The sequence below is a fragment of the Chrysemys picta genome, chromosome 5 (assembly GCF_011386835.1).
Source record: "Chrysemys picta bellii isolate R12L10 chromosome 5, ASM1138683v2, whole genome shotgun sequence".
NCBI classification, from domain to species: Eukaryota; Metazoa; Chordata; order Testudines; family Emydidae; genus Chrysemys; species Chrysemys picta.
This window is the reverse complement of record NC_088795.1, coordinates 41802567-41824430: the sequence shown is the minus strand read 5'-3', so window position 1 is coordinate 41824430 and position 21864 is coordinate 41802567. Positions and strand designations below refer to the sequence as shown.

The 21864-nt window shown below is 40.8% G+C and overlaps 1 long non-coding RNA gene across 1 annotated transcript; it reads left to right on the top strand.

The window, feature by feature from the left end:
• The first annotated feature begins 6959 nt into the window (after nucleotides 1-6959).
• LOC135984109 (uncharacterized) lies at nucleotides 6960-14796 on the top strand. The gene is made up of 3 exons (XR_010602017.1): nucleotides 6960-7317; nucleotides 11252-11318; nucleotides 14666-14796. It is a non-coding gene; the product is annotated as an uncharacterized LOC135984109 (long non-coding RNA).
• Nucleotides 14797-21864: the final 7068 nt, after the last annotated feature.

Below are 21864 nucleotides of genomic sequence, written 5' to 3'. Positions count from 1 at the left end.
CCTCAATGTGGAGAGGAATATGCAACAGTCTTTGCCCCTTCAGCTAAGATTCCCATACACTTCACTCTAGCTCACAGGTTCAGATAAAGCAAAAACACATCTATTAACTACAATAGATAGATTTTAAATTATTATAATGGATAGCAAACAGATCAAAGCAGATTATCTAGCAAACAAACAAAAACGCAAACTAAGCTTAATATACTAGATAGGTTGGATATGAATTAGCAAATTCTCACCCTAAGAGATGTACAAACAGGCTGCAGATTCTTACGGGGCAAGCTTCCACTTGCTTTACAGCTTGAATCCCCAGGTGTTTCATTCACAGGCTAGAAATCCCTTTAGCCTGGGTCCAGCACTTCCCCCAGTTCAGTCTTTGTTCCTCAGGTGTTTCCTGGAGTTGTCTTGTGCAGGGATTGTTGAACACCAGATGATGTCACTCCCTGCCTTATATAGCTTTTCTTTTTGCATATAGTGGAAACTCTTTGTTTCAAAGCTTGGTTCCCAGACCAGTCTGTGGAAAAATACTGACATTCCAAGATGGAGTCCAGCATCATGTGGTCTGATCACATGTCCTTGTAGAGTCCTAGCAGCCATTATTCACAGGCTGTTTGGAGTGTTCTCAGGAAGGCTCATCACCAGGTGGGAGATAAGCTTCTCCTAAGGTCTATTGTTTTTTTTCCTAATGGCCCATTGCCCTGAATAGGCCCTTTCCCACCCACTAGCAAGACTGAAATCATCTTAACTAGTGGGCGTTACCCAGGTGCAACTACATCTGAAATACAGATACATAGTCAATATCCATAACTTGAGATACAAAAATGATACATGCATATGACTAGGATAATCATATCCTTCAAATCATAACCTTTCCAATGACACCTCACACGACTTATCTTGTACAAAATGCATCATAATTATGCTATAACCATGGGGTGCAGAATATGGGGTGCAGAGTCACAGATATAAGTAAAACACAGACTTTCTCTTGGGTTATGGCCCAAATCAGTTAATTGACTACTTCCTGAAACTGGGTAGCTAATTAATATGGTAGTGTACATGCTTGTGTATGAGCTTTAAAGTTTGACACAGAGTTACCGTGTGTGTCCTTGTTTGGTAACAGGTTCCAATCAGGATTGTTGTAAAGTAGTTTTGAAACTGAACAAGTTACTTCTTTTTGTGAACCGTGTCTACCATAGTTAATGTTTTCATACTGCCTTTCAAGTTATAGATGTAAACATACAGAAAACAAGTCAAAGGCCTGGTCTAAACTTAAAAGTGAGTGACCAAGCTGTCACTCAGGGTTGTGAAAAATGTAGTGCCCTGAGCACCCAAGTTAGGTCAACCTAACCCCTGCTGTAGACCCAGGTAGGTTGACAGAAGAATTCTTCTGTCAATTTAGTTATTGCCTCTCAGAGAAGTGGGTAACTACATCAACCAAGACAAACCATGTTCTGCACCAGTCAAGAATTTTAAGCATGGTTTTCTGAGAGTATGCTGTATGCTGTTTGTCCTGATCTGTGCTTGCATTAAAACTGTGTTCAATACAGGGTTAGTTGCAACTATTGCCGACACTGTTGTTAGCAATGGGTAATTTCTGTATTGAAAACCAGGTCTGTGACTGGAAACAAACCAATAGCCACCCTTCCAAAATATAACCTGGGTGCAACAGATGCAGAGATGTTTCTGCAGACAGTCTGGAATAACAGTATTAAGTACTAAGAGTACTAAGAAGGTGTAAACAAAAATTCACTGGCCCGTGACCTGTCCATGACTTTTACTAAAAATACCTCTGACTAATACTGCATGGGAGGAATTTGGGGACACCGTGAGTGCTGAGGAAGGGGTTGGTGGGGCTGGGGCAGGGCAGGCTTCTTACCCAGCTCCTGGACTGGGAAGCAGTGGCCCCAGCTCCCTAGCTCCACGTGCTGCCTTTGCTCTACCCCACTGGGAACTGCAGCCAATGGGAGCTGCAGGGGTGGTGTCTGGCTGCCGGCAGAGACAGTATGTGGAGCTGGAGGAGGGGAGCCCCCCCCCAAGTAAGCAGCAGCCCCAAGCCCTGAGACCCCCCAAGACCAAACTTCTGCTGCTGGGAGGCGGGGGGCCCCCGAGACTACCCCAGCAGCACCAGTGTGACTGATCCTGGGATCTGCCCGTGATGCTCAGGTGGCTTCTGGGGAGCTGCATGGGGTTGATGCAGAAGTCACGGAGGTCACGGAAAGTCACGGAATCTGACTTCTGTGACCTCCATGACAAACACGGAACCTTAGTCATGAGACCATTAAAGAGCATGAGTGGTCAGGGTCTTCATTTCAGAAAGCAGCATTCGTAAGAAAACAAATCCGATGTTTTCTTCTTGATGCTAGAATTCCCCCAAAGACCTAACCATGCTCCAGAGGTTGTTCTCCATACCCATATGGTTATTTGCCAACTAAATTGTTGCTGTAAAGTATATGTTGGAGTAGTTGGAAAAATGCAATTAATTTAGATTAATCTTATTTAGTTTTGCTGTCAGACTGAAACAGATCTGCTTGAGATGCTTAAAACAGTGGGAGACAGATACATTTTAGAGCTTTCAGGGAAAAAGCGAAATAAAACCGGCTGCACAACTTGAAGTATCTTGAATCAAGCAAAGTATCTAATGAATATTAATGAAAGCAAAAAAAATTGGTTAGATTTCCACTGGTTTCAAAGCATCTGCTCAGGTCTTGATCCTTTCTCTTATAAATTTCATCAGCTTCAAAGCTAAATCTCAATTTCTTTGCTAAAATCAATTCAGTAATAAAAATAGCCTATTTTCCATACTTTCCATATTTAAAATATAACTTGTAGTGGTGCAATTGAACAATACTTGCTAAATGGAATAAGAATATACAATGCATGTGTATTTATAACATTTACTGCATACCCCAGACTGATTCTGTGAGCTGCTGAGCTCCATTTGGTGGGAGTTGAGGTTACTCAGAACCTGTCAGGAGGTGTTTGGCACCCTGCAGGATGAGGCCCATAGTTTGAAGGCAATTGTAAATTGTCTCATGCCCTTGTAATCAGTAAAGACCTAGTTTGAGCCAAATCTATTGTCTGAATGGTGGTAGAAAGAGGTCTTGAATGATGCATGTTTTTCATTGAACCAGATCCTAACAGGACACTTGAGCAAAGCTCTCACCATGTGTCACCCTGTGTCCTCACCTGAAAGGCTACTAGATGATCACAGTGGAGCCTTCTGGCCTTTGAATCTATGAATTGTGTACTTGTTTACACATGTGCAAAGTGGACATAAAGTGTTTCCTGATTTGCTAGTTTTGCATTCACTTTATATAGGTGTAAATCAATATACAAGGTGTAAGCCCATAGAGCAGTGGTGGGCAACCTGCGGCCCACGGGCCGCATACAGCCTGTCAGGGTAATCCGCTGGCAGGCTGCGAGACAGTTTGTTTACATTGACCATTCGCAGACACAGCTGCCCACAGCTCCCAGTGGCCATGGTTCGCCATTCCTGACCAATGAGAGCTGCGGGAAGTGGCATGGGCCACAGGGATGTGCTGGCCACCACTTCCTGCAGCTCCCATTGACTGGGAACGGTGAACCACAGCCACTGGCAACTGCAGGTGGCCATACCTGTGGATGGTCAATATAAACAATCTGTCTCATGGCCCACTAGCAGATTACCCTGATGGGCCACAGGTTGCCCACCACTGTCGTAGAGAATCAGAACCACATTTACATCTCTCTCTCTCTCTCTCTCCCCCCCTCTCTTAGTTCTACAAGGTTGTTGTCAATTTTATTACCTTGTAAGAAATAAGATCTGGTTAAGAGGTTTATGCTGAAGTATTGCTTCTCCAGGGAGTGTGGTGTTTGTTTAAAATAATTAATTGGATATTTTATGTTTGCACCTCATCTCTTATTAGTTTAATCTGTAATATTTCAATATCTGTTTCTTTTTCTTTTGTTTTAGCAGAGGCAAAACTGGAGTTTGCTTAACAAGGCATTTTAGCTGCAGTCTATAATGTCATCTTTTTCTTTAAAGACATTATCTGGGACCAACATGGCTACAAAAACACCTCAAACAACCTATTTTTTGTTAGACAGTTCATTGACCTGTCTTAAAGTAAAGTATATTTAGAAGAGCCGGTTGAAATTTTTTTGATGGAACAGTTTTCTGTCAGTGTGGTTTTGTCAAAATCAAAACTTCTGTGCGAATATGTCAAATTGAATACATTTTTGACAGGAAAAAGTCTAAAAGAAGCATTTCAGCTTTCTCATTTCATTTCAATAATGCTGAAACATTTCTTTTAGCTAATGTCAAAACATTTTGACTTTGTTTCTATTCATTTAGTTTCAACTTTTCTATAATGTGTATGTAATATGTTTCAACATTATCCAAATGAAACATTTTTACCTCATCAATATGAGATGATTTGATATTATTGAATGAGATGATTTGACATTATCAAAGGCAGAGCCGTTTGGGATTTTTTTTTGATGAAACATTTTTTTGAGGAGGAGAGCTCAATTGTTGAGACTGAAACTTTTCCCTGGAAAGGGTTGGTTTTGATGAATTTCATGCAGATTTTTTTCAAAAGACATTTTGAAATCATCCATTTGTCCTCTTTTAAGATTTTTGAAATAAAAAAAATTGATTTTCTGGTTTTGATGACTTTTTTCCCCCTTTCAAATGTAAGCCAACTATAGCAATTTTTTAAAAAAAGGTTCAAATCTAAATAAAATGTTCCAAAATTATTGAAAAAAATCTTTCAGCTGACCTGAACTTTTTTTTTATTTTCAGTTCACAAAACAGTTTCAATATTTCAATTTTTCATCCTAATCAGGGACGAGAATTTTTTTTGCAAAATCTTGAACATTTTTGTGGGATTAAAAAAACATTTCTCACCCAGTTCTAATCCAAATGAAAAATTTTAAAAGTCCTGAAATGAAGTTTTTTTGAATTTTCATTTCATGGAAAATGTTGACATTTCAGCATTCTGATTTGTAATGATTTCAAAATGATGACATTTCCTATGAAACAGAAGTTCCAAATTTTGACCAGCTCTAATATTTAGGTAGCTTTGCAATCCAGGGTCTTGATATACATTTCCAGAGCTTTCAAATTAGATTTAGCATTCAAAATTGCAGGTGTCTGATATGAAGGGGAAACGGGCTCTTTGTTTGTCAATCTTTAATCTGTGCTGGGATAAGGAGCGTCTCATAGGACAGCTTTGTCAAAACAGTAGGGTTTATTAAGGCATGTCTATTACAGGGCTGCACCACTGTAGCACATTAGTGAAGATGCTCTATGCCAACAGGAGAGAGCTCTCCTGCCAGTGTAGTTAATCCACTTCCCCGAGAAGTGGTAGCTATGTTGGCAGGAGAAGCTCTCCCACTGACATAGTGCTGTCTACATGGGGGGTTAGGTCAGTGTAACAGTTGCTCAGGGCTGTGGATTTTTCACACCCCTGAGCGACGTAGTTATACTGATTATAAGTCTATAGTGTAGACCAGATCTTTGTCAACTGGAACACAGCATAGGAAGTTCTTAGGTTAGCACAGAGAAATGAAGGTTAAAGCTTAGACCATTCTGATTAGCCTAGAGCCCAGCCAAGCAGAAATGAATCTCATTATTCAAACTTTGTGTCTCTGTCTGACCTCCTTAGTCAGACGCCAGGTGAGAGCCTCAACTTCCTCCAGCAGCTAACTCTTATTTCTCTACCTCACACCTCTCCAGTCTTCTGTTCTCAAGATGGAGATTGTTGCTTAGATTCCCTGTAGAGAGGTGGGGAAAGCTATATCCCTCTGGTAGGTTGGTTGCCAGGGGCCAATCTCCTGCTGATTGGATTTGCCATTGTCTTCTCAGATGGTCCATTGATATGGGGACTAAGGCCCAGACAGCAAGGCAATATTCATACATATATCTCTTAGCCTGCCCTGAGAGCAAACAGTCTTTGCCCACCTACTGGGTAACAATACAGCATATAGGGGAAACTTAGGCACACATAGTCTTCAGAAAAATATTACAGAAAATTCCAACTTTGCCACAAATTCTCCTAGGAGAACATGGTTACTTGCGATAGCATTGTAATAAGCATAATTCATGATGAAGTTATACAAACTTATGAGGGAAGTAGGAGGTACAGATTCTTTATGTGAATGGATGATCAGCTGTTAAGGGAGAGGCAGGTTTTCTTTCTATTTCACTTTCATTTGTGCACTTGCACACGTGTGCTTTGGATAATTCTACCAAACAAAAAAAACATTCATTTGAAAATGGTGATACATGTGATCATAAAACAAAATTATCCCAAGTCTCTTGTCAACAATCACCTTCCTGTTTGTGGTTCACTTTTTGCCCTTTGGTGTAGTTTAGTAAACAGGAAACCACAGTAATTGAAACATTCAGCCAGCGGATATATGAAGAGGAAGAAAACACAATATCCCCTTTTGCAGCCAACATGATTAACTTTGAGCTTTATGGAAAATGGACAGACAGTTTATTTAAATGATAGGATACTGTGCTTAGAAGACACATCCTGTGCACTTAATATATCAGCACACAGGTGATGTTTCTATTAAGAATGACAACTTGTTTGCTTTAGGGCTGAATTCTGTGAGGTATTCAGCTCCGTCATCTCTCAGTCACTTAAATGGGACTGGAAAATACTGAGCATCTTGCAGGATCACACTTTTAATATGCATTTGCTTGAACACAGGGTATAATTCCACATTTATTTATATTTTGGTAAAACAATGTATTAAAGCCTTTTATATATTTTTATTTTAGTGTAGTTTATATTTTAGTCTCATTGCAGATGCTTTTTGTCACTGGTGGAACGAATGTCAAGAAAGGGTTAAAGAATGCCTGTGGTCCTAATTAGCCTCAACCTGGTGCACCTGTGCAGCTTGTCAGGCCTGGGGCAGGCCCTTAAAAGGGGAAGAACTCGGTTCAGTTGGGGGTGGTACTCTGAAACAAGCAGGGCTGGGTCCTGTACTGCTAATTGGCATATAGTTTGAGAATGCTGCCTGCCATCTGAGGAAGAAGATGGGCTTTTTTTGTTGGTTGTTTTTGAAACCCCCAAGACTAAGCCTTGGCCATTCTCTGTGCGGGGGAGTGAGAGCGGAGATTGTCTGTGGGGCTTGAAAGACTGCTGCTCTCTCCCTTATGTGAAGAAGATGGCTGATCTTTTGAGGGCTATATGAGTATTTTCTTTTTGTTTGGACTGCTTTGAGTGGACTTGCTAAGAGGTCTAGATCAGCTGGAAGGCTCTATCTCATATTCTAGGACCAGCCTACAGGACTGTTGCTGCCCGTAGAACTATGTATGAGGTAAGTGAAGTGCCTGCCCTCACCCCAAGGAGACAAGCTTTAACAGTTATACTTCAGCTAAAAAAATGGTCCTGAAACACAGGAGTTTCCCTGCTGATTGGTGTCAGTGGAAACCTTACCCTGATTAAAGACTGTAGGATGTGCAGTGATTAAAAGAAAATAGTACCCGTTTTGCACTTCCTATGACTTTTTTTTGACCATTTCCTGGTGTTTCAATTACCTGTTTAAAGCAACCTCCAAGAGACTAGAAAACAATCAATATCCCTAGTGGAGGTTGGTCATTAGCTAAAGTGTTTCCTAGTATAGTTCTGTTAATCAAGTAGTTGATTAATGAAGAGAGTTAAATGTTGAAGGTGGGGTCCTAAGTACAGATTTCACTGTTCAGAAGGATTAATAACTCTCAATAGGAGTTCAGTTTTGAACTGTATGCAGTAGCCTGGTCAGGAGTACTTGTCTGTTAGCACAGTGTTAATGAAAGCTCCTTCCTGTCTAGCTCAATATAACAAGGAATTTCTGGTTCATGCAGGGAAAGTAGGAAACTTTTCTCTCCCAGCAAGGCGCACGCATGATGTAAAAACAGCAGAAATAGTCATGTTGTTCTGCCTGAGGCCAGCCTCCAAGAGACTAGGAAAGAGAGACACTACTCCTTCTAAGAGGAGGGATAATTCATGTGAGGGTGTGAAGGAGCACAGACTACTGGCCAGGGGTGGCTCTAGCTTTTTTGCTGCCCCAAGCATGGCAGGCAGGCTGCCTTCGGCATCATGCCTGTGGGAGGTCCCTGGTCCTGGGGATGCGGCGTACCCGCCACCGAATTGCTGCCGAATCTGCGGGACTGGCGGACCTCCCGCAGGCAAGCTGCCAAAGGCTGCCTGACTGTTGCCCTCGCAGGGACCAGCAGGGCACCCCCGCGGCTTGCTGCCCCAGGCACGCGCTTGGAGTGCTGGTGCCTGGAGCCGCTGCTGCTACTGGTATGCCCCCTCATCACTGGATGTGGCAGAGCAGCAGTGCTTAGTTTGTAATGAAAGAGATGCCGGGGATCAAGCAATTAGGTGCCGGGGATCAAGCAATTTTTTTTTAAACTTTCATAACTGATGCGGCAAGCCCAGAGGTGCTGGGGCTATGAACTACCAAGCCTAGAAATGCCAGGGCTCAGCCCTGGCAAGCTCTGGCACAAATTAAGCACTGCATAGCAGGCTCTTTCCTCTCTTGCAACCCAGCCAACAGTCAGTCTAACCCTGCAGTGGTCTCTCTTCCCATAACTTGGCCCTCCAGCCAACTCACAATTTGTTTTCACCTTTTCTGGGGTAACAGAAAATGATCACTGGCCTCACAAAAAGGACTTTGGCCCCAACTGTGGGCTTTCTCTCAGGACTTCCAGCAGTCCTTATTTTCTTCTTAGGGGCTTCACACAATCTACTTTGGTAGCTGGTAGGGGAATCCAGGCCCTTCCACTCCTCTAGGTTCCAGCCCAAGGACCCTATAATCAGCAACTGCGCACTGCTCTGTCCAACTCCTTGCTGCTGCCTTCCTGGACTTCTTCCTACCCAGTCTTTCTCAGGCCTTCCTCCTGTAAGCTTTCTAGGTTAATTCTTCTTTCCAGGGGCCTGGACTCTCAGGACCCTCCCCAGAATCCCTAACAAATTCCCAAACCATAAAATATAAAAGTAAACCCACTTCCACTCTCTTTGAGCCTGACCTTACCTTCCTCTCAATTAAACACCTTTCAGGCTTGCTCCCAGGAAGTCCACTTCCTGCCCTTTTGTCAGAGCTTCCCTCCAGAGCCTGCTTCACTCAGATTCAATAAATATTTAAGTATTTTATAAATACATCCTGGGTGATATTGGTTATAAGGGCTGGCGGTGGCACCACCACTTCCTTGTCCTCCTGTTTTTCTGAGAAGGGCTGATCTGACTTCAGTGCCTAACTCCAGGAGAGGGTTCACAGCTGTGGCTCCCAAGCAGAGAGGTGTTTCTCTTCAGACCGCCCGCAGCTAACTCCATTTGAGGGGCAGAACTTAGGCCCCAACCCCTTCCTCTGCACTTCCTCTTGGCTAGCTTCTTGCTGGCTTTTGTGGATCCCATTTGTAGGCACCTCTCTCCCTGTGCATTGTGTAGGGAGCCTGGACACCTAATTTGGGGATTCCGCTATGTGACAAGGTAACTAAACATTAGGGATTGCAAAGTCGAAGCTCCCTTTGTGGATCTAGCCTCAAGTGTCTTCTGTCCTGTTGAAGCACTAAATAAAGATCCATTTGTTGTGTACAGGAGAGGGTGAGCATTTGGGCCTGGCTAACACACACTAGCTTGTTCAAAACATCTCCTGTGGTATCAAAGTCATGGGACAAAACCCACCCCACTCAAACGCTGACCAAGATACTATAGCAAATATGAGGACATCAGTAGCAGGTTCCAGTTGGCAGAATATTCCCCATAGCAGTGTCCTGACCCTTTTATGGGATCTTTTATTAGCTGTCTGGTTCATTGTAGTGTCTGCTCTCCGTTGTTTTGCTGGCCAAGGGAGGATCTGACATGAGGTTTTATCCTCTATTTAATCAATAGCAGAAGGCCATCCTGGTATTTTCCCAATTAAAATTGAATGACTTCACAATGCTAATTTCATAATTAAAACTAAAATTTGATACAACTCACATTTCAAGAATTAAGGCATCGCCTGCTCTCTGCCCACTAATCTATCTCCCTGGAATTCATTCTAAATGTCAAGAGCAGTTGAGCTCTTATGGGAAAGCACACTATGTACTGGTTACACACACACACTTTTATTTCAGGCCTTTTACCCTACATTAAAATAGCTTATACTATGGCTGATTTTGGTCCATTTAGTTTATTTTCCTGCTATATTTTCTTTGTTTTAGCTCAATACAGGGTATATTTTGTAGATTAGCTTTCAGCATACTCAAACTTTAAACTTGAACTACACTGATTATTGATCTCTGACACTGATATGGCATAATTTAGCCTGGAAAACCTTTAGAAGGCAAAAACCCAGCTTGGCTCACAGACCCTGCATCTCTGAGATCTACAGTTGGGAGGGGGGGGGGGAATAACTTTTTACTCATAAACCCAGCATGTGGAAGCTCTTGAAATAACAATTCACTTGAGAACAAAACAGCAGTTTAAGCTTCTGATGTAATGTGAAAGATTGGAGTAATTAAAAATAAGATATCCCAAAGTGATTAAACACTGAGGTGAGTTGAGGGGGAAGAATAAGTCTGACAAAATTATACACATTGAACTTTATTGCTTTGAACTCTTTTTATTAAAATTCCTGATACATCAGGATGTAATTCTGTATTTGAAAGGAATGATGGATTATAAGGATTGATTCCTTTTCCTGTTTTGCCTTGAACACAGATGTGGGCCGGCAGGGTTCTCTAACCTGTTTGGTTTGTTTTCCCTCTTGGTACTATAGCTTCATTGTGAATTCATCTGGAAAACAAGTTCTTCAAAGCAAAGAAAGTGTCTCCCTGCTTTCCAGATGAGAAGGCTTGACTTGTCTGATGGGGAGCTATGGTTCTTATAAAAAATTGCAACCTTATTTTGCTTGAATTAATGTTACTATACTTAGTACAGAGCTAAATATCAGAGTATTTCTGATAACTAAGTAGACATGGATTTCTTTAATGATCAAATCATATAGTCAGAAGCTGTTATTGTAAACCTAAATTCTTCCATGTTAGAATTCCCACTAATAAGGGAGGGGAGAAGACAGTTCAGTTTCTGCTTTGTCAGATACTGTAGTGTAAGAGTACTGTTAAAAATTCTAATGTTAATATGCAGTTGAGAAGAAGTTTCAAAATCAGGATAATTGTTATGAATGTTCTGGTTTGTATCTGAATATAGTACAGTAGAATGTGAAACCTCCACAGTGAGAGGTTGGTCACTTCCCTTTTTAACTTAGCTTGCTAAATGTATAGTCTATTGTAGATCTGGAGCAGCACAAAGGAAGAAGAAGAAAGCCGCCTGGGGATTCCGCAGACACAGGTGAGCCTCCAGTGGGTGATGAGCTCATGTGCTGGATCCTATGCACCCTGCAGCACAAGGTGTGTGTTGGGAATAGTGTGGGGTTGTGGCCAGAATGTTTTGTGCTCTGGCTAATGTCTTGGCCTGTTGTAGACGACCACCAACTGGCATAGTGTCTGGGGCCAGTGCAGATCTGACCAGGGAGCTGTAAAAACTTGCTGACTGCTCCTGGTGTTTGCTGTGCCCAAGACAAACTCAAAACAGAGAATTTGGATGTGTATATGTAGTTAATTTATAAATGTAATCTAGGTTAAAGAGACATCATGTTAATTGAACCATTAACTGATTAGTACAAAATATCATATGCAAAGGTGTATGAGAAATTGGTGTTTGGATATAGCCTGAAAAAGAATAGAGAAACCATTTTTAAGACCCATGAAATAGCCGTAAGGCTGATTCTATATTTGTTTCTGGAATTTCTTGACTTTTGAGTATTAGATAAGTCAGTCTTTGTATTGCATTAAATTTATTTGCATTTAATTAATTTGGCAATTATACAGTTCTGTTTCTACTTTTTGACACCGTTCCTTTAAGGGGACCAGGCTGGAGCAGGTCTGGTTGGTATGAGAAAACTGGAAGGAGGGAGAAACTGATAATCATGATGCTGGGGAAGGAGGAAGCAGATCTGTTTCTGCTTATTGCAAAGATCTATTTGGTGCAGACAACCTAACAGATGCAAAAAAATTCTATTTAAGATCCTGTTTTGCAGTCTTCTCTCACACTGAATAGTTCATAGGTGCATGAGTAGTTTCACTGAAGTCAATACAACTCTAGATTCTTCAGTATGAATAAGAGTTGCAGAATTAGTTTGAAAACCAGTTTGCCACAGGGTCTTTTTTGCATTCAAAGCAATTCTTCACTTCATAAAGATTGTGAAAATTGGTGCATGGGATACAGAGGAGCTAATTTGTTTTATTAGATGTTTTTGTAGTGTTGAGTAAGTCCTTAAATACCCTTCTTGCATTCAAAATTGAAAGAGATTAGAAAAGTTTAAATGACTTCTGTGCTTGTGACTATTTCAAAACCTCTACCTTTAGAGACAGTTGTTATTGTGATGTGACGAGAGAGACAAAACTTGAATAGGGAATAACATTACCTGTGATATTATTTCTAGTCCCAGCGTAAAGCAAAGAGTCACAAATTGTTAAATGTTATCAATCAGGCACTCTCTTAATAAAAACAAATAAATGAATTCTATTTCCTCTTACCTATGTGATTAAGTCTTTGTGTGAAAGTTACTTAGGTCATTCAGACAATTATGTAAACCTCTGTCAAAAGAAAGATAGGTGGGGAAGAGAACCAAATCAACCAAACTGCTTTTTAAATGTGAAATATTTTATTCTCTTGAGCCTTACGAGGGTCACCTAGATGGACTTCCAGCATTTAGAGTTTTATTTAATACAATGTAAAGCTTTGTTTTAGGGTAAAAATTTCAGAAGCACTTAAGTTACTAACATGCCTAAATCGCATTGACTTTGAAAGATACTTCGGCTACAAAGTACCTGTCACTTTTGAAAATGGGATTTAGGGTTCTAAATCACTTTAAAAATTACCCCAATCTTAAATATCTAGATTTCAATATTGTGAATTTAGTGTCATTGGAAGTGTAGTGAATTGATAGCCCTTTATACTGATGTTCTCTGTTCACAAAATAGATACAGCAGAGCTAGTGTCAACATAAGCTTCTCCACGCTGCCCCCACTAATGCGCTGTCTTCCAGAGTGACCAGCTCTGAGGATGAGAGAGTAACTCCACCTCCATGCTCATTCAATCCTTGGGCTCTTGTTCTCCATGTTCACTGAAGATAAGCCAAGAAATAATTGGCTTACTCTGCAGCAAAACAGATTTAGGTTGGATATTAGGAAGACCTTTCCAGCTATAAGGGTACTTAAAAAAACAACAAGGAGTCTGGTGGCACCTTAAAGACTAACAGATTTATTTGGGCATAAGCTTTCGTGAGTTAAAACCTCACTTCTTCGGATGCAAGTTCCACAATAGGCTTCCAAGTGGAATCCCCTTATTGGAAGATTTTAAGAACTGGTTAGACAAACATCTATGAGGGAAGGGCTAGGTCTTTTTGGTCCTGCCTCAGTGCAGGGGGCTGGACTAGATGACTTCTTAAGGGCCCTTCCAGCCCTACATTACTATGATTGTAAATTAATGGTGAAGAGAAAGCAGAGCAAGCTACTAGTGAACACAAGTTCTGCTCTCCCACTCTTCTATCCATTTGTAAAACTGAGCTCCACACAGTGATTGCTGGCTGCCTATTGACTGTTCTGGTTAGAACATCATCCAGGGTAACATGCTGAAAGAATAGGGTGCTAAAGAGGGAGCCTATAAGAGATGGGATGTGGCCGTTGTTGTGGTCAGGCACGTTGGTGAAGAAACTTACCCTGCACTCCAAAGATTGCTATATTCTCCACTTAATTCAATTCGGCAGTTCTGTGTCTTCTTGAAAGTAGAAATGGAAGAATGTAGAAGCTTGCATGAGTGCCAACATAGACAGGAATGCCCAAGGGGGCTGTCTGTGACTCTATGTTAAGGCTGTTATAGTGCTTGAGGAATTCACACTTGATACTTGCTTGGCGAAATCTATAGAACACACAATCCGTTTGGGGTTTGTGCCCTGGTATGTAACAGTCTGCCTTGAGGTTGGCTCCCACATTCGTGAGCTACCTTAGACAGCCTGACAGCAGACTTGGGCCCTCAGTAAGCAGGCACAGCTCAATTTCTGAAATATCATTGTGATGTAAAACTTGAAAAATATAATCTAAATAATAATCATGTTAAATATGCAGGCTTGGTCGCAGAATATTAGAGAGACAAGGTGGGTGAGGTAATATCTTTTATTGGACCAACTTCTGTTGGTAAGAGAGACAAGCTTTTGAACTTACACAGAGCTCTTCATCAAGTCACTGTTTCATTGATCCATTGGGAGATCCATTGATCTCACCTGAAGAAGAGCTCTGTATAAGCTCGAAAGCTTCTCTCTCTCACCAACAGAAATTGATCTAATAAACAATATTACCTAACCCACCTTCTCTCTAATCATGTCGAATAGTCAGTCTTTGATGTCCTGCAGCTCTTGAAATAATGGACAATATAGAGAAGCAAGAAAGTCTGCTATAATAGAAGTAAAATATAATTAAAACCTATAGAGAGCTATCTAAAGCGTGAAAGTTTTTCTTTAAACTTTTTAAATTGCCTATAGCTATTCTCATATCACACTCTAAAGGAAATAGAACGTTGTGCCCCTTACAGGGCTCTAATAAAGTCTGAAATGATGACTTTTTTTTAAAACACTTCAGATTGCCTAATAAAAGGTGAAATAACTGACTAAGCCAAACAACGCAAGATGACAAATTATACTCCGGTGAATCGCAGCTAAACGGCTATGGTACGTTTCTTCAACTGTGTTTACCTCTGCTAGCTCCTTGATGCCAAAGGCACAGAAGAATCTGTCATAAAACAAGCAACCTTTCAGTCTTTGCCCTTAGTTTTTTTTTTTTCCTTTCTTTTGGTCCTCAGCTTCCATAAAAAGATCTGACATAATTGCTATGAGCAATGAGAGTTAAAGTGTGTTTACTGAGAGTTTAGAGTCTTAGAAACTCTATAGAAATAAGATAATCTTTAGTGATTGAGGTTTTTTTTTTTTTAAGATGTTCTCCACGGTGACTGTCAGTGGTATACAGATGGGTGGGCTATATCTTTCAGGCAGGTGGTGACCAAAGTGGATTTTAAAGTGTTTCCACCCAGCTTCTCTCTTCAGGAGGTCCATGCAGTCATACACCCCAGCTGATGACTTGGAAAGGCTTTGACTCTGATCTATTAAAAGAGTGACCCTGGTGCTGCTGTTACTTCCCTGGGAACCTGCAAGGGGAGAAGTTTGTCTACCCTTTCCAAAGGAGGAACCAATAACTTAAGATTGTGGAGCCCCTTCCGAAATCTTCTGTTTGGCAGAGCACATCTGTGGCACAGAGGGCACACAAGTTAAGACCAAGCCTTCTATAATTCTATCAATTTTCCAACTGCTTGGAGGAATGGGCAAAGCCACCACCTTCCCTTCTTTGGTGGCTTCATCTCTAGGAGGACAGGCAGACTTCCATTTGGAGCAGAAGAGAAAATCCAAAGAAAGTGAGAAGGAACTGAGAAGGGGCCACAGTGGGGAGATAAAATGGATCTTTATAGGAGAGAGTAGAGGAGGTGAGCACCTGGGTGGCTGCTCCAGGATCCATGGCCACTTCTGAGGGAAATGGGCTCCACTAGGCTAGGATGTTCTTATTTCTTTAACTGATCTTTAGCTGAGTGCAAAAGTCCCTGTATCATGATAGGATGGTGTCTGGCTGATGGACAGGGACATGAACTCATCCATCCATCTGTATCAGTGACAGTCACTCCACAGGATTATATAGTTGAGATGAATAAATAAGCCAAGTCTGCATATAGTACTCGTGGAAGAAAAGAATTGGAGGAAGAGGAAATTCATAATCTCAAAAAATTTAAATATATTTGCATCACTGACAAGAATATTTCAAGTGTGATAAACAAGCAATAGAAACCATATGTAAAAATGGCATCTGAGTATAGAGCTGAAAAGAGTTTACTGATTATTAGGGCCATCATTCATCTAGTAAAATACTCTGAGAAGACTACAAAGTGACAAACATTATATGGGGAAGATGTGATTTAATTTTTTTCAGCAGGAGGCTGTCAGGTTTTGCTAACAAGTTGGTGGATACAGTTAGTATGTCAACACTTCCCTAAATGCAGTGTAGTGAGGTAGAGGCCTTCACAGCTGCTGGAACTAGGAATGCTGGGGGTGCTGCCACATGCCTTGGCTTGAAGTGGTTTCTATCATATACAGGGCTTACAGTTTGGTTCAGTGGCTCTCAGCACTCAATTATAGAAATTGTTCCAGCACCCCGGTGGTCTTTGTTCCTCTTGGTAATGTTTCTGTGCATACTTTGAGCAGGGATTTAAAGTTTGCTGTCTAGCACATATGAGTCTGCTTTATTATAATTTTAGTTTAAAACAATTAAAGCTAAAAAGCAAAATAATTACTCTCCAAACTTTACATTGTCTGGTTATGACCGAGGCTGCGTGCGAGTCCCCTTCAACATACCTTTGATAATTGACTAAAAAATAACAGATGAGTGAGTAAAGAAGTTACGCTTGGGTAGGAAATTAAAAGCCGATGATGAAAGTGTCCATTGTGGCCTGTTTCTGTGACATCAGAGGTAAAACTGCTATCCACCTTCAATGAGGGCAGAATCAGTCCATATTGCCTTAGGATAAACCCTCCATCTTTGAAAACCTGGGCAAGTCACCAGCCAGAAACGTTAGATTTCTCTCATCACTTAAGCACTGCCTTCATCCTTCTCTCTCTGCTTCTGAATTGCCTCATCTCCTGTTTCATTAGATCTCATTTATTCCTTTTATAGTGCTAACGTTGTGCCATGCAGTTCATAGGACTTTTTTGAAGGCTGGAGCCTTATTCTGTCCCAGCTGTATGCATTTGATATTTAGTTTCCTTTGATTCCTCACACAGAATAGATAACCAATATTTTCTTTTTTCCACCCATAGAGAGAGTCATTAAAGTCCTAACTTTCAGAGGAGGGGTAGTGTTCAGAGGGAATAGCTTTTGACTCTCATTTAAACTGTAGTTGAGATTAGGAGGGAGCTAACATTAAAAAAAAAAAAATCTTTGCTCATTTTTAGAACCAAACTTGAATTGAAGCCTTTTTTGAAGTGCTGAATTGTTTAGCAAACTTTCCCCCTGCCATTCACTTTTATCTTTCTGGGTCTTGGATAGAATGTACTGAAATTTTGTGAGGCAGGCTATTTTTGCAGTATTTTTTGCCTGGGACCAGAAATGAAGATGCCTGAAATCTTGTGAGAAAGACCATTGGTAAATTTTTCCAGCCAATTTTTCAAGACTCAGGTATCTGTACTTGTGGACACATCTTAACTAAACCCAGACTCTGGTTGGTGGTGTATGTGTGTTTTAAATCATTTGTCCACCACTAGCTCACACCTAAGTGGTTTCCAATTTCATTTAAAGGTGATCTGCAAATATTTTTTTTTTAAATTGGGTTATATTTGGGGGATTCTCCATGATGTATAAAGAAGACTTGAAAAATTTAAAAGGGGAAGAAACAAAAGAAAACAACAATGGCTTGAGTTTCTTTACAGCTTTGAGATCCACCTGATGAAAAGTCAGGGCTGGCTCTGGCTTTTTTGCCACCCCAGGCAAAAAAGCCCCCCCCTCGCCCTCCGGTGGGGAGCGCGGCAGGGGAGGGCGCCAAGCCCAGCCGCGGCCCTGCTCTCCCCGGCCAGCTGGAGCGCCAGGGGAGGGCAGAGAGCCAGGCCGCAGCCCAGCTCTTCCCAGCTGGCCAGAGCGCCGGGGGAGGGCGGCCCTGCTCTTCCTGGCCAGCCGGAGCGCCGGGGGGAGGGCGGCGAGCCCGGATGTGGCTCTGCTCTCCCTGGTGGCCGGAGCGCTGGGAGGAGGGCGGCCCTGCTCTTCCCAGCTGGCTGGAGCGCCGGGCGGCGAGCCCGGTCCCGGCCCCGCTCCCCCCGAGGAGGTGGTGTTTCTAAGGGCTTGGTTACACTTGCAGCTGTACAGTGCTGTGAGGTAAACCTATCTTCGTACAGCTGAGTACAGTAGTCCAGGCCTCAGCAGATATGTAGTTAGTATTTAACAAAGATTTCTTGATTTTTCTTTCCAGATGTTAATGTCTTTTCCAGCTGTCTTCCATAAGCTACTGGATCAAATGACAGGCAGACACAAAACAAAGGGCCAGATTCTACATTCATTTAGTCCCATGCAATCTCATTAATTTCCATGGAATTTCACATGGGTAAGTGAGGGCAGAATTTGGCTCAAAGGGTTTCAGACGATCTGACTTAAAATCTCTCTCATTTTTCAATTGGTCAGCTTTTATTTTCCTGTGATGTTGCAAATTTTTCTAATTTTCCAATTCCTATAAAGTTTTTCAGGGTGAATAAGGCATACATTTCTAATTTAAAAAGAAGTGTGGAAAAAGGACTTATTTGAGGGGAAAATACAAAACTGCCCAGCTCCATAGACCTAAAATTTGGGCATAACCTGGTCTCCAATCTGCCTTCACTCACCTCTCCCACACAAACTTTACAGGTCATCTTTAGTGTTTTTGAGTCTCTGCTAACATTGGTGCAAGTCATTAACTTCAGTGGAGTTAAAGGGATAATTCTCTCTCATATTAGTTTATCTTCTTCCAATAAGCAAATTAAACAATAAGCGATGTATTACAATAATACTGGTGTATTAATTAATACTTTTCAAGGCTTTTCCTCCCTACCCCACCACCCCCTTTTTTTGTTCCTTGTCTATAGAGTGTGTGTGTATATATATATAAAAAATTAATTTTTATTGGAGAGATATAATGTTAATTGATATGCTAATTGGAAAATCCCCTTTATGGAGAGAGAACCAATAGAAGAGTGTAATTAGATACTTTTTGCATACTGGCCTTAAAACACAAAACTAACCAAAAAGCCAACCAAACAAAATAGATGCAAAATTCCTAACTATGCTGGAGGAAATGTCATAGTGCAAGGATCCAGCTCCACCAAATCTGGTAATGTACCAGAATAAAAGATGAATGTTTAAAAATTGATTCAAGTTGTTTTAGGGCAATACCACCCAAAATCCTATTATGGTGTCAGAAATGACCTAGTTTACTGAAATTAAGATGATTATATTTTTAGAATCATTGTAACTTTATTACATTGCTGAAGCAACACAAAGCGGTTAGAGCAGGGGCCCAAAATGGGCCCTCAGAGCCTAGGTTAAAGGACACAAATGAGACTTCACACTGAACAAGTCAGAATGTAAACGAAAGGTTTACGCACAGTTTTGCACAAAGTCAACAACATAAATAGCTGAATATTATTGTGCAGCTTTCTGATGTGCCCTATTATTCATTAGAGATTGAAATGGTCTCCAGGCTAACTCATACCACTTTATTATTGGTTGGACATGAACTGATATTCCACATGAAAACCACTAATACACAACCAACATAAATAGACCAACAATGTTCTTTGTTTACCTAACATTATCTAGGTCAAAAGAATCCCCAAAGCATGCATGAAAATATATACAGAAAGAACAAATGACTATTTACTGATATGTTTCTCTCACTAGTGCTGGTCACAAGGATGCTGTTTGATATATTCCCATCTAGAGAACAATTTTTTTTAACAGAAATCTGATTTGTATTCAGAACATGGAAGGCCATTTATTCTGAATACATCTTTACTCTTAAAAGCAGCAATGTGGAAAAACAACAACTTCTTACTTAACACATTCCTTTATTCAGAGTAATATCTGCTTATCAAAGCAGCAAATAAGTTTAAATTGCTTTAGGGTTTTTTTTAAAGCATGCAGTTACATTTATTTCCTTCTTATGCATTATAAATAGAATCACTTACTACATTCCAACAGTTATATCTGTGGGAACATACTGAACAAATGGGACTGTATAGATGTCAGTGGGCAAAACTTGAAGAAAATTAGTGGGATTGGATTCTTCTGTAGCGATGAGGACCTAATTGGCTTGCAGAACCTTTGTTGCTTAATGATCATTCACAAGAAGGAAAGAATTCAGCTTGAATCTGTAAGCCCTGCTTGAGTTTGCATGGCTGGCAGTTAAAAAAAAAAAAAACTGCTTTGTTACTTCTTGTAAACTGAGCTAATTCAATATGGAACATGAAATCCTTTGATATAGCTTCATCTGCTGCCAACAGAACAGGGGCCGGGAGGAGGCTAGATAAGCCCCTCTACCTTCCAATCCCCACTGGGTCCAGGATTTTGAGGGATATGGCTCCTATAGCCCCTCCATTTTCCCAATAGAACTATGTGTAGTGGAGACCACTATGGAATTTTTCCAAGGGAGAGTAGCTGTCACCATGCTTCTGTGGGCCACAACAAAGAATACCAAATTCAGGACAAGCTGCTGAGAGAGAGAGCAGACACCCTCCCATCCCCCACAAACTGGTGATGGTTCTTCCATGAGCTATACAAAACCAGCAACAAAAGTAAACTTCTGTCTCACCACACTGGTTAACAAGAAGTCAGAAATGCAGCCTCCTTAGGTATTCTAGTCCTGGATTCAACACGCAGACATTAGACTTAATGATAAGTGGTTATTTAAAACCAATTTCATCAAACAAAAGGGTTCTTCTAATCCACAGGGACCAGCCACACACCCAGGTCAATTTATAACTAGATCTTACCCAATAATCATGCTGTTGCCATTCCTTTAGTATCTAATATCTAAAGATTTATTAATAAAAAAAGAAAAAAGTGAGAGTTAAAACTGGTTAAAGGGAGCAAATCCATGCAATCAGGGCCAGATTAAGACCTCTAGAGGCCCTAAGCACTGAAAAGATTATGGTGCCTCCCCATATGTAATTCAAAATAAAAACAATACAATACCAGAAAATAAAATTTTTATTTTTTGAAATGACAAAACTTACATGTATGCTGAAATTAAAATAGCTTCTTTCTAAATTTTCTGATTGCAAAATTCTGGATAAGTTCATCGAAGCTGACTCGACAAAGCATGTCTATTACCATTCACAACAGGGAAAGTGAATCAAGTCTGTCCTGACACATTGTTGTTCTCTGAGGGTTTTTTATTCTTTTCAGCTGAGAAAAAGTGTTCTGTGGAGCAGTTAGTAATCATCAATGTTAGAAAAATACGTAGTGTGATCTCTACATTTGGAAATACACATTATATTCCGTCTTTCAATATTGGGTCATGAAGATCAATGTGACTGAATTTCATTTTTCCTGTTTCGTTAGACTTTGCACGCATATAACAGTGGAACTGCTGTACTGCTCCACAGAGATTCATGTTCAAGTCAACAGGATATGAGTCAACCAGCTTTTGGGAACCTTGTGAATATTGTTCATCAGATAAGTCCATATCATTTAGAAAAGAAAATCTACTTGATACTTCTTTGTACACATCACCTCTCCTCTTCAGGTGTATCAATTATAGCGTAGTAAGTAGATATGTGAAATTTGTCTCTAGGATTCAATGCTGTTTCTGTTGCACTGCTATCATTTGCTTGTTTTTTCTTGATTTGCTTGTGGGACTGGGCTTCTTTGTAGTTGGTATCAGGCAAGATATATTTTGATGTGTCTTCAAATCTTTTGAAATCGTTCCTCAAAGTGTGTAAGTGGTCTGCTAATGATTGACAGAGGTCTGCACATGTTTTCAAATCCAATTCTTTTTCTTGGAGAGCTTGACTTGTGTTGTAAAATTTCAATCCACATAGTCAACATGAATACCAACTCTAGTTCTTGCATCTTGTTCGCAATGTTTTCTGCCTCTTGTATAGTTTCTCCCTTTAGCTGAAGACCAATAACAATACTTTCTAATGCATCCACAATCTTTGAGTAGGACTCCAGAATTGCACTTGTTGCCACTGCATGTGCCTCCCAGCGAGTATTAGATA